This window comes from Heterocephalus glaber, unplaced genomic scaffold, assembly GCF_053883595.1.
Source record: "Heterocephalus glaber isolate CG9 unplaced genomic scaffold, H.glaber_assembly_v1.0 deba00000738, whole genome shotgun sequence".
Lineage (NCBI taxonomy): Eukaryota > Metazoa > Chordata > Mammalia > Rodentia > Bathyergidae > Heterocephalus > Heterocephalus glaber.
Window position 1 is genome coordinate 12,616,591 of NW_028258161.1, and position 13,111 is coordinate 12,629,701.

The window sequence follows — 13,111 nt, forward strand, 5'->3', positions numbered from 1 at the left end:
CGAGGGGCGTCGCCCTGGACGCGGGTCACCCTCTCCGCCTCCTCAGCCCCAGCGCCCCCAGGCCCTGGCCTCCACCTCAGCACCCGCCTCGCCTCCAGCATTCGGGCCCAGCCCACCCTTGCTCCTGCCGCCTCTGCAAAGCCAGGCCAAGCTCGGCCGAGTTTCCACTTCCTGGGCCACTTTACAACTTGGACGGGACCACACAGCGAGGTGCGGGATGTGACATCCCAGACAGCCGCCCAAGAGCTAGGCGATGCAGTTTAAAAGCCCCTCGGGAAAACGTTACCTTCGCAATCATTGAATGAGGGCACTGTGGTGCGCGCCTGTAATCCTACCACTCGGGAGGCTGAGGCAGGAGGACCGCTGTGAGTTCAAGGCCAGCCTGGGCTACGTAGCGAGACCCTGCCTCAAACAACAATAACAACAACAATAATGACTAGATGCAACGTCATTAATATATTTTATATGAAATCAAGTATTTTTCCAAATCAAAATGAAGAAGAGTGGTATTGTTTTGCACTTTTGCAAATCTCTTTAATATTTGGTTTAACAGAAAGCTCAAGTCTCTTCTGATCTGCATTCATCTGTCTGATGCCTTGTTTGGGGTGAAGTGTACGAAGACCATGTAGCCTCATACAGATACGTAGCTCGGAAAGGGAGTCGTAGCTCTTTCCAATATTCTTTCTTTGATACAAACCCACACTTGACAAGTAGTCATTTCTGAAAGGTTACCGGCAACGTGACTCTAAACTCATCAGTGAACGTATTCCATGACGTTGCCCAGATCTTTTGCCCGTGCATAGTAGCGATCCTGCACCCCCTGAAAGGACTGGGGACCTCCTGTGGCGGATGGCATCACACGGGCTCAGCAGCACGTCCCACCCACTGACTCCACTTACAAAGCCAGCCGACGTTTCTCCCGTTGGGTGATGGGCTCAGTGCCCCGCGCCCTTAAACCTGGGCCAAGCTGTATGGCTGGCTCCGGCGAGAGGAAGGCAGGATTGATGCCAGGTGACCGGTCCAGGCCTTGCCTTCCCTGGGTCACAGGTGGCGCCCAGCCGCCATGCTGGAAGGACACCCAACCACCCGCAGGGGACACGAGCGGCTTCCGGAGACCAGGGTCCCAGTCAACAGCCAGCATCAGCACCAACCATCCCCACCACGCCTGCCAGCGTTGCAGGTCTGTGAGCAAAATAAACGAGTAATCATTTTTTTTTGGCTCTTTTCAGTTTATTGCATGTAGGAGTTACACTAGTCCAAGGGAAAGCGGACCCTAAATGATCACATTATACAAGCCATGAGGGTTTTAAACTTGTGACAAGGCACAGAAGGGACATTCTACTCCTTGCAAGGAAATCCTCACTTAAGCTTCAATGAGCCACAAGCACTTAAAACCCGTGAACCTTCAGCTGATCGGCCTTGGCCAGTCCAGTCTCTACCAGGAACTGGTTTCTGTTCTCGCACTGGTCACTGTGGAGCTGGATTACTTCTCCATATTCTGGATGCTCGATTACAGTACCACCACAGGCAAATTTCTTCTTAAACACCTTCAGCAGTTTCTTTTTATCGTAGTCATCAGGGATCCCTTGGACAGTGGTAAGGGTCTTCCTGCCGTTTCTCTATTGGATTCTTATATGGATGTAATCCTCAGTGCCGGGAGGAAGCAGGTCATCACCCTCACTTGCATCAGCAAAGGGGTCGAAAGAGTGGAGGTTCTGGATAGCGGACATATGATGCAATTCCTTTTCCTCAGTGGAAATGGCCTGCGGAAGGCAGCTGCGGGAGAAGGCAGGCAGAGGGGATGGATCGCTAGGAAGCAGGGGGCTCAAGGGGGAGGCATCTGAGTCCTCGGCAGCGGCTCAGTGACTGGGGCCAACGAATAATCATTTAATAGCCCTGCTAAGCCACTGTGTTTGGGAATACCATGTTTCCCCCCAAATGAGACCTAACCAGAAAATAATCAGCCTGGAAAACTAGAGATCAAACAGCCCTGGCTGGGGATGTAGCTCAGTGGTGCTGTGCCTGCCTTGCAAGCACAAGGTCATGAGTTCAATCCCTGGTACCAAAAAAACCAAAAAAACAAAAGCAAAAACAAAAAAATGCCAGCCCAGTTACCTTGCTTTGTCTGCATCACAGAGTAGCCAGGATGCAAGAGAATTGTGAGGCATGATCTTCTCCCTGACCCTGGCCGTCACCATGGTAACAGCCAGCTGAGTTTCCGGAAGCGTAGTATGTGTTATGCAGGAGCAGACATCCAGAGTACCTACTGACTCACCGTCTTCATTTTAACAGTGTTCCTCTGGGATTCGTGTGTGTGTTGACATGTGAGAAGCACTGATTAGAAGTAAATTTGGGGAGCATTTAATTTTCCTACGGCCCTTAGCAACACCGCCTACCAATTATGAAAAGCTGTATGTGGAGTGAAGTGGTGGCACAGAGTGATTCTGAGTGGGGAGGCGGATAACCGCTGCCCGCTCCATGTGCTGCCTCCTGAGGGTTAGCGCGTGTTCAGATCTCGGGTCACACTCACGTTTCCAGGGTTTCTCCCACAGGACACTTGGAGAAAAGAGAACTGGCCAGGGTCTTGAGGCGAGTGAGGAGATTTCAGAAGCTGACGCTCCTGAGAGGTCAAAGATGAGAACTGAGGACGTGTGACAGATACCTAGTATTCACTGTATCCAAGGCTGCAGACATTTTAATAGCAGATGCACAAAGAAAACTTTTGAAAGAAAACAAGTGTTGACACACTACCAAAGTCAAGTGTACACGAGTGTATGCAGTGCTGCTGCTGTTGAAGAACAACAGAGCTATAAGCATACTGTGCTCCCGAAGGCATGTTCAGGTCCAAGGTCTTGTACTGCAGTAGTTAGTCAGCTTTCTGGTACTATAACAAACACCTGAGGTAAATCAACTTAAGAAGAGGGAAGGTTTGTTTTGCTCACAGTTTTGGTCCACAGTTAGGCCGACGCAGTGCTGTGGGCCCATGGCCAGGCAGCATCATGGGAGGAGTTTGTGGAGGAACAGAGTCACTCACCTCAGGACGGCCAGGAAGCAGAGGGAGAGGGCAGCGCTGAGGCCCCAAGGGCTCCACCTGGCGACCTAACCTCCTCTCTGAGGCCACTACCACTGCCCACCGGGGCCCCCGGCTGGTGACCAATCCTTCAGTGCCTGGGCCTTTGAGGGACATCTATCTAAGCAAGGCAAATGCACTGGGGTGGCTGTGGCACCTATAATCAGTGTGGCTGTGACAGGCACCATGCTGAGGGTCTCTGCTCACTTTGCTAACAGATGGTGATGCTCATCCAATTCCAAATCCCTAATAAATTCAAATCCCAAAGATAAAGAAGAACAACCATTGCCTGTCATATTGTGTCAAACAGCTGGATATCTGGGAACAACTAAAATTTGTATTTCAGAGCTGGGAGGGTGGCACATTCCTGTAATCCCAGTACTTGGGAGGCTGAGGCAGGAGGATTGCTGTAAGTTTGAGGCCAGCCTGGGCTACATAGTGAGTTCAAGCCCAGCCTGAACTATATAGCGAGACCCTGTCTCAAAGAAACAATTTTTTATTTCAATTTAATGAAGTTAATTAAGAACATTGTAATTTATTGAATGAGATTTTGCCATCTCCAACCAGATATGTGGCAGCCTCTGGCCACAGGCAGGTCGGCCTCATGTAGGTGCCGGCTGCTCACGCACAGAAGGCCCAGTGAGCGCCCCCACGTTGGGTGCAACCGCAAGGCCTTATTCACACCCAGTTATTAACAAAGACTTGTTAGAAGAGTTCTGGTCACAAGCAACAGAAATAGATCCTGGCTCACTTCAGGAGAAAAGGATTTGCTGGGAGACTATAGGGCCCAGGACAGAGTGAGGTCAGAGACTGCAGGGAAGGGCAGGGACCAGCAACCCCCGAGGGTGTGGAGCCAGCCTGCCAAGTCCCTGCTACATCCTGGGCACCGCTGCTCAGGTTCTCCTGCAAAGCCCACCATTCCCGCCTCCCCGCCAGGCTCCCCAGCTTCTGCGTATGAGAGCGGAGCTGAAAACTTCTCTGCGGGAAAGGGGAAGGTGAGGACGCTGGCTGTCAGAGCCCCATCCGTGCCTGCTGTACATAACGGGTATGGTTTAGACCATAGTGCGTGGAAAGTACATAGTGCGGCATTCCTACACTTTTCCTAAAATAGGCATTACACTGTACTGGAATCTTCATAACAAAATCTTCTTTTGTATTTTTGAGACGGGGTCTCACTGTGCAGTTCAGGCTGGCCTTGAACTCACACGGAGAGCCTCCTGCCTCAGTCTCCTGAGTTCTGGGATTACAGATGTGCACCACCATGCCCAGCTCCTAAGAAAAAACATTTTAAACCTAACAATACGTTATGATCATTTCCTATGTCGTTCATTATTCATCTGCACCATGATTCTTAGTGGCGGCGTGGTATTTCTATTTATTTTGGATCATTTGGGAGATCTCTACTACTTTTTATAATTTAAATAATGCTGGAGCATGCTGAACATATACTTTCTTCTATTCTCTTTTTGCTTGAGCATACTGAAACCTTCCCATATAGCAGGCACTAAGCTGAAGTGCTTTATGTGTATTATCTCACCTATTTCCTGCAGGAACCCTGTCAGTAAGTGCTGCTACAGCTCCGTGATCCAGAGGAGAACACGCTGTGTGGGCTCTTACTAGCTCGCTGGGCTCACACGCCGGCGGGCACCCACTAATCAGCCCGAGTCACACATCTAGCAGACGGCAGAACTGGCTTGGTGTAAACTCGGGATTGTCAGATGCGACCACTCAGGCCCGGGCCCCTTAGCTTCTTTCTCCAGGATCCGTGTGGTGGTCCATGCACATATCTGTAAGCCTAGAGAAGTGGAATCAAGGGAGTGAGGACTTTTAAAGCCAGGTGTAGTGGTGCAGGCTGTAATCCCAGCACTCTGGGAGGCTGAGGCGGGAGGATTGCAAATTTGAGCCCAGCCTGGGCAACTTAGCAACTCCTGTCTCAAAATTTGAAAGTAAAATAAAATTTAAAAGGGGCGGGGGGGGGGCTCTGGCCAGTGTAAGATGACAGTGACATTGGTGGAGGCAGTGGATGGGGCGCCTGTGCCTGGAACAGTTGGAGCAGCCGCTGGCAGAAGGACGACCCAAGGTGGGAAGCAGGCTGGCAAGTCTCCTGTGCCTGTGACTGCCCAGCCAGACCACCTGACCTACCCAGAGCCTACCCAGCAGTCCAGCGGAGACGTCTGGAGCAGAAGAGGGCAGGGAAGCACCCTCAGGCCCTGAAGGGGAGGCCTCAGACTTGAGTGTGAGTTTGGCTGGGATGGAGGCGGCCCCCACCGAACTGGCACAGACACGGAGAGCTCAGGTGAGGAAAGGACTCTGACAGCATGGAGGACACTGGTCATTGCTCCATTAGGCGAAGGCCGCGTTCACGACCGCTCCGAGGTGGAGGAGGACGAGCAGGAGGAAGGATGTCCTGGGCGTGCACAGTGCAGGTGGGCCAGCGTGCCCAGGACTCACCAGGTGATGAGCGGGCCCTGGAAGACAACAGCCCTGCCTCGCCTCACTGGCAAGCCCTTCCTGCCCTTCGGGAGTGGGCACTGGGTTCAAGTGCCCACTTTGTGCATGAGGCCTATGGAGCAAGAGTCTTTGTACAGCATTTCTGCTTGCAGCGTGGGCTTGCGGGGCCACACTGGTTGTGTCAACAGCCTGCACTTCAGCAGTGCGGCCTCTGGCTGGCCAGTGGGGCGATGACCCAAAGGTGGGGCTGTGGGACCACGTGCAGTGGCAGCCAGTGCTTGACTTTGAGAGCAGTCTCCAAAGTGATGTCTTCCAGGCCGAGTTCCATCCCGACAGCGGAGAGTCCACCCTGGCCACGTGTGCCCGGATGGACAGGTTCGGGTAGCAGGACCATCAGCCACGCAGCTCTGAGAGAACGCGAAGGAGCAGCGCAGCACAAAGCAGCGTCCCACACGCTGGCCCTGGAACCACTCCCCCTGTGCGTCCCCGCCCGCAGGTGCAGATCCAGGGGTCTTCACCCTCGACCTGAGACAAAACTTCGAAACCGGTGGTGACAAAAGAAAAAGAGAAGAAAGCGGGACTGCATGCGATCTGGAATCCCGCCAGTACCCATCAGTCTGCAGTGGTCTGCAGTTCATGACCAGAGGCAAACGGATGAGAACGAGCACAGTGGAGTACTCAAGAAATTCTGTCCTCATCACTTGAGCTCCTGGCCGGTTACAGGGATGAAGACATTTACCTCTTCAGCTCCTGTCACAGTGATGGGGCCCAGTGTGTTAACAGATACATGGGCCACAGAAACAACGCCACACGTAATGTCTTGAGTCCCACCTACATCCATCTGGGCTGGCAACCAGTGGCCTAGATCACGATGTGAAGACCTGGCCCCCACAGCTGAAGCTTCCACTGAGCTGACAGGGTTAAAGGACGTGATTAAGAACAAGTGAGGTAGTTTTGCCCACACTGGGAGGGGGCTTCGAAACCACACTCTTCCCGGGTCCCTCCTGGTCACTCCCAGCATTCTAGTTTTCTCGAGATGGCTTTGAAGGGGGCCTGGTGTTTCCCGCAGTGTGGATGCCGGAGACATCGGGGGACTGAACGAGGAGCAGGCCAGAATCCTGCTGCCCCTCCAGATCCCGGCCCAGCTATGGTCCCTGGTGAGGCTGAGAGAGGGCTTCCTTCCCCTGGGGCTGGTGCCTACTTCAGCAGGAAAGCTCGACTCTCTTTCCGCCACCAGCTGCATGATGTAGCATCAGTCAATGACTCCACCATTTGAAGGTGACAACTGAGTCTACAGCCATACCACCCTGAACACGACTGATTTCATCTGAAGGCAACAACTGGGAATACTCGGCAACCTTCCTTCATCCCCATTTCTCAGTGGCCCAAGTGTTCAGTTCCCTCAGGCCTGTCATGACTTTCTCATTAAATTTGTTCAGAATTGCCAAAAGAAGAAGAAGAAGAAGAAGAAGAAGAACAACAACAACAACAACAACAACAAGCGAGAGCATGATGAACTGACCTGCTTGGGAGCCACACGCTCCAGTTCCTTATGCATCACCTGAGGCGGAGATGCAGGCACCGCACTGGACAGAACCTGGGGTTGGGGCCACAGATGCGGACTCCGATGAGTCTCCCAGCGCCTCAGGCACCTCGGACTAGCGGGAGGCCCAGACCCGCTCCAGTGCCTGCCATCCTGAGGCCTCACCCCTGGGAGGGGCGTGCTGGGGCTGCCAACCCAATCCCGCCTGGGCACCCCTTTCCTGTCCCGGGGCCTTGCATTCAACAGAAACGCACTCTGGGCCTTTTGTTTACATTTTTAAAAAGACATCCCCAAGGCAATCTGAGAGAAATGAACCAGCACAGAGCACCTAGGAGTGGGAGTTGAGCCCTGGAGTGGGGTTCTGTGGTGAAATGCAGAGGACTCAGCAGAAATTGCCTCTCCCTGAAGCCTTTTTCTGGGGGAGAGAGAGCCTGTTTTGTTAACTGGTTTAGGACAGGGAACGGGGCTCCTTTTTCTTTATAATCTCCCTTGTTTCTTTTGCAGGGGGTGTGGGGGGAAGAACTGGTTGTTCCGAACCAAGGGGCCAGAGGGGGGTAGGAGAGCCTCTCTCTCTTTGGTTGAACTTTCTGACCTTTTTCTGTTTCTAAAAGTCTATGAGTTTCATTGGTTCCCACCACACGGCAGCAACCCCACACCAGGATCCTGTTTGTCTGAGGAGCCTGAGAGCCTCTACCGTCCCACAGTCTTCACTGTGCTGTCCACTTCATCCTCTGTACTGATCACTGTTGTGCACTTGGCCATGCACCCTTCAGTGCCTTCTCATCAACCCATCAGCCCCTAAGCAGGGCCGGTGAGAGAGAGGATGGGGAGGTGGATGGAGCAGCAGGGGTGGGGGAATACGAAGGATGTTACCTCTTAGGTTGTTTTTTTTTTAAATGACTTGGTAGCAGCAATCTATCTGTGCCTATCACTGTTAGAGGCCGAATTTTATATCGATAGATACATTAAAAAGCAAGTCAAACTTGGATTACAAATTAAACAAATAAAAATTTAAAAAAAATGAAAGGGGCTGGGGATATAGCTCAGTACTAAGGCCCTGGGTCCAATCTTCAGTGCCACACACACACACACACACACACACACACACACACACACACAAACACTAGACCTGATACATCCAGAGTCTGCCAGTGCACACTGACCCCAGAAATCTGCTCAGAGCGCCTACTTCCTGTGTCCTTGGCCCACACCTGCCAGGTATCCTCTTCCTGCAGAATCTTGGCCAAGCTAGGTGGCGAAACAGGTGTGTCCAGTGTCTCGGGTTTTAAGGTTTGTATTCAGCCAAGCGAGTTTTCCCCGGGCTTACTGCTTGTCAGGAGAACTTTGGCCCCTAGAGGGCGCTGTGGTCCGTTTTGTTCGCGGCTGCATCCCAGAGCCTGGCACAGCGCACGGCGCACATAGTCGCTCAATAAAAACGCGCTGGGTAGCTGAATACGTAAGGGCGTGTGCTGGGCACTCCGGGCAGCGCTGTACACACCTGGCCGCACTTCTCCCACTCTGATGCCTCGGCCAGGTCGAAGCGGACACGTGCGCCCCTCCCCCAGTGCTCCGGGCGGGCCTGCCCAGCTGCCTCGGTTTCCCGGGACCTCCCCAGAATTCCGGGGAGTCCAGGACGGAGGGGCCACGAGGCTGCGGGGGAGAGAAGAAGCCAGAGGCGCTCTGATAACAAACTACCCCTGTCAACAGCGTTAATCCAGCAAGCGGCCGCAGCCCTCAGGATTTCCACACTTCCGTTACACACACACACACACACACACACACACACGCACGCACGCACGCGCGGTTGCACTGGAATTAAGTTTCCAGCACATAAACTTTGGGGGACACATTGAAACCACAGCACAAGCCTTGTGACCTTTTTAATCCTTTAAAATAAACATTGTTTCTTCACCCAGGGCCTTCACACTGAGCTATACCCTCAGCCTTTCAAAAATTTTTTTTGAGATGCATTCTCTCTAAATCACTAAGCTGCCTAGGCTGGGCTCAAACACAAAATCCTCCTGTCTCAGCCTCCCGGAGTGCTGGGATCACAGCCACGCTCCACCACTCCTGGTTTAGCAAAAATAAGAATTTGGCTTTGTGACCCTGTGCTTGCGCCCTTCTACATCCGCGGTGATTTTCTGCTCCGCAGCAAGGAGAGCACGCTTTACACATTCAGGGCACAGGGAGCGCCTGGCCCGGCCGGCCTGGGCCTTTTCATCTTGGACAACCTCGTAGGAACCCCGGCTGTGCTCAGCCTGGACACCCCGCATCACAGCTCTGGTGCTGTCCCCTCTCCTAGGTGACCACGACTTGATTGCTGGGGCAGCCTCGCCTTGCGCGTGGCAAGGTGTCCGCCCAGTGTGGCAGGTGCTGAACTCTCCCCAAAGCCTTCCACACACAACCCGGAGAAGAAGGAGAAACAAAGACCCCGTTCTGTTTGTACCGATTGGAAAGAACTCTGCCGAGGAACACGGGCCTCAATCTTTTGTTAATATTTTGCAAATGTCTTCCATTACCTTCATTTGCCTTTTAGTTTTATTTATGGCATTTTAAAAAAACTTACAGAAGTTTTACCTTGTTTGGTAGCAAAATCTGGCTGACTTTCCTTTCGCCATCATGAATACAAGTCCTTCTGTCACCAGTTCCCCGTGGCATCACCTTGGGGTGAATTCCAGCCTCGGTGGAGGTGGTGGCTCGCCGCTCTCTGTGGAAGTCAGCACCCACGGCTCTGTGAGGCCCCAGGCCAGCTGTGCTGGGAGAGAACAGCCCAGCGCAGGTCCTGCACGAACGCCACCTCCGTCCTTCGGGCCGAGGCTCCGGGCCTTCCCTGGCACCGTCTTGCCTAGTGCCTGGATGCGTGTGTATGGACACAGATTCCCTTCTTCCGGGACTGACAATAAAACCCAGGTAGTCTCGAAACAGACCTCCACTGTAGGAGAGAATTATATAAGGAAGAAAAAGAAAATGTAAAAGCACAACCAAGTGTAACATGTTAAACATGGGATGTGCTATGGGTATGAGTGAAAATCACGGAAGATGAAGGAATCTGGAATACACACGTGACTTACTTGGTAGCTCGTAGTAATGGATGCTAAGTATTTACCAAATCGTGCGTGATGAATGCTCAGTTATGGCTCCTGTTTCCTGTACCTGCAGGAGCCCCTGAACCTACGAGAAGGTGAGAGGCGTATTTAGGGCCTTTATTTTGATTCTACTGGAGCCCACTAATTGGATACAGTTCTACCTTTCAGCTGTAGCACATCATTGCTCTCCACCTTCAGAACTTGCTGGAGGGGGCCTCCATCCTAGCAGAAGACGGAGTCTTGGCTGAGAGGTGTGTGATGATGGGGTGGAATGGAAATGAGTTTCTGATTAAAACGTTCTGAAGTAGGAAGGCAGTCATCACAGGAAAACCCCACTCAATACACTCTGTAAGTTCAAAACGCTCCAGGGCAGCTATTAATTTCTGAGAACAGCAGCAAGGTATGAGACTTCACTTGAGGGTTATCAATGTTTCTATTATTACTCAGTTTTCAGAAGTTGCAACTTGATATCCTTTGGGAGCTACATCAGTCTGGTGATGCGATTTATAAATTTGAAAAATAATTCTTACTTCACCATGAAGCTGCTGTCAAAGAAAATGTAGGTTATAAAGAAAATTGGCTTTGTTTGGTTTGGTTTGAGTTTTTGTTTTGTTTTGTTTTGTTTTTTTGAGACAGGATCTCGCTGTGTAGTTCAGGCTGGCCTTGAGCTCACTGTGTAGCCCAGGCTGGCCTCAAACTCATGGCTATCTTCTTGCCTCAGCCTCCTGAGTGCTGGAATCACAGGTGTGTGCCACCATACCCGGCAGAAAATTGGCTTTAATGAACATTCTTTTCATGCTGGATACAATCTTCTTTCTTTTTCCCCTTGGAGATTGTTTTAAACTTTTCATCAAAGAGATCCAAGAGGGCCGAGGATTTAGCTCAGTGGCACTGTGCTTGCCTCGAAATCGCAAGGTCCTGAGTTCGATCCTCAGTACCAAAAATCAAACAAAAAACCAACAAAAAAAAGAGATGCAGTTAGGTCACCTACAACCACAGAGATATAAACAGACCTCAAAGACAAAGTCATGTATTCCTTATATGGACTTTACTTCACAGTGAAACTGTTCATATCTTTAAATAATTAATCAAAAGAAACTTGGTGAAATTATTCTTTTAAAGTAAAAATTGAAAATGTCATTAGAACCAATTAAAAAAATTAGAGAAACAATCCAGAGCACAGCCCAATAAAGCAGTGGACCTAAAATAATAACAAAATGATAACTTTACCTAGCTATAAACTGCAGTAATTGCTAGATCTTCATTTGAGATTCAGATTAAAACTGGATATGGTGGTGCATGCTTGTAATCCCACCACTCAGGAGGCTGTGGCAGGAGGATCACTGTGAGTTTGAGGCCAGCCTGGGGTACATAGCAAGACCTTGTCCCCCAAAATAAATAAACAAAATTATACTGAATATACATGTATCAAAACATTATATAGTACCCCATAAATATGTACAATTTCTATGTTTTTATATATCAGTTGAAAAACTTAATTTAAATTAAAAACATGAGCATTGCTTAATTCTACCAACCATAGTGTAGTAGTTATCTACTGCTATGGAACAAACTGCCCCCAAACTTAGTGCATTATAAAAACAAAATGTGGTATCTCTGCTTTGGGGAGGTTCTGGAGGTCAGGAACTCTTTCCTGAGTACTTCTGGCACTGGTTTCTCAGGAGGCTGTGTTCAAGCTGTCATCCACACCTGAGGTCACCCTTGAAGGCCAGACTGGGAGGGCAGAGTCCACTTGACCATTGTTAGTCTTGGAGAGCTCCTGTCTATGGGCCTCTCCACAGGGCTGACTCACAATGCAGTGGCTGGCATTTCCCAGAGGAAACATTCAAGAGAAATCCAGAAAAATGAAGAGAATCCAAGATGGGACCTGCAGCCTGTGGAACCTAATCCCAGAAGTGGCGTACTGTGGCTTCTGCCATGTTTGGAAGTCGATCCTGCCACACCAACCAGGAGGAGGTGATCCAAAGATGGGAGGAGGAAGAGCCCCGGTACTGAGAAGTCATCCTATGCTCCTAGGACAACTGGAAACCAGTCACACAGCATTTCCATAGAGAAAGCAGATAGTGGGTTCCCTCTTCTTTCCCAGTCATGGTTTGGTAAGTGACCCCCACTTCATCCTCAGTTCTGTAGCTCTGGGGAGGGTGACTGCTCCCCCATCCTGGCTCCTGGAGTCCCCAGCTGTTTAGCTGTTTTGTCTCTGATCGGGCAGGACGCAGTACTTCAACTTCCTGGTAACAGTGAAGGATTCAGAGATGGGCATCTCAGAGTCCTGTTTTGTTTTGTTTGTCTGTTTGTGGTGCTGAGGTGGGAAGCCAGGTCCTTACACCTGCTGGGTAGGCACTCTGCCCTCAGAACCCTTCTTCAGGAGTTGACAAGGGCACTGGAAGGAAGGGGACTCAGAACTTCAGGGACTTCCGGAACACAGAAAATCCAGGTTTCTTCCACTTCCCCTCCTTGTCCTCAGGCCACCTTTGCTCCACATGAGAAGCAGCCTCAGGATGAGAGAAGCACAGAATACAACAGAGCTGAGAGGAGGGGAAGCGGTGAGATTCATGAGTCCTCGCAATCTCTTTGACCGCTGTCCCCAACTACACCAACCTAGGTTTACCTCTTTTATTTTTTTTCCAGGTCATTAGTTTCAATTTTTATCACTTGCAACAAGAGTGGTTCTGACTAATATACCCAGGTGTTAGGAATACATCCCCAAACTATCCTGCTTTCTTGAACGTAACAGGGACTCTCAGGAAATTAAATATGTTGAATATATCGACATTTTCTGGCCTTACTAGTTTAAACACCTAAAAACTAAATTCCGTGTATTTCCTATTGTATGAACTACATCCTTAAGGGCAGTGAAGCTCAGCCAGTCCCAGAACCCGGAAGGAAGCTCCCCCACTGCCATCCCAGGCTCCTAGGGCTAAGAAGGTGAGCTGGTCCCTG

The 13,111-nt window shown here is 50.7% G+C and overlaps 3 pseudogenes; 2 read left to right on the plus strand and 1 right to left on the minus strand.

The window, feature by feature from the left end:
• Window positions 1-61: 61 nt before the first annotated feature.
• Window positions 62-5,268, minus strand: LOC147829145 (eukaryotic translation initiation factor 1 pseudogene; annotated as a pseudogene).
• Window positions 5,094-7,281, plus strand: LOC101717493 (DDB1- and CUL4-associated factor 8-like; annotated as a pseudogene).
• LOC147829146 (uncharacterized protein C17orf114 pseudogene) lies at window positions 5,872-7,022 on the plus strand (annotated as a pseudogene).
• Window positions 7,282-13,111: the final 5,830 nt, after the last annotated feature.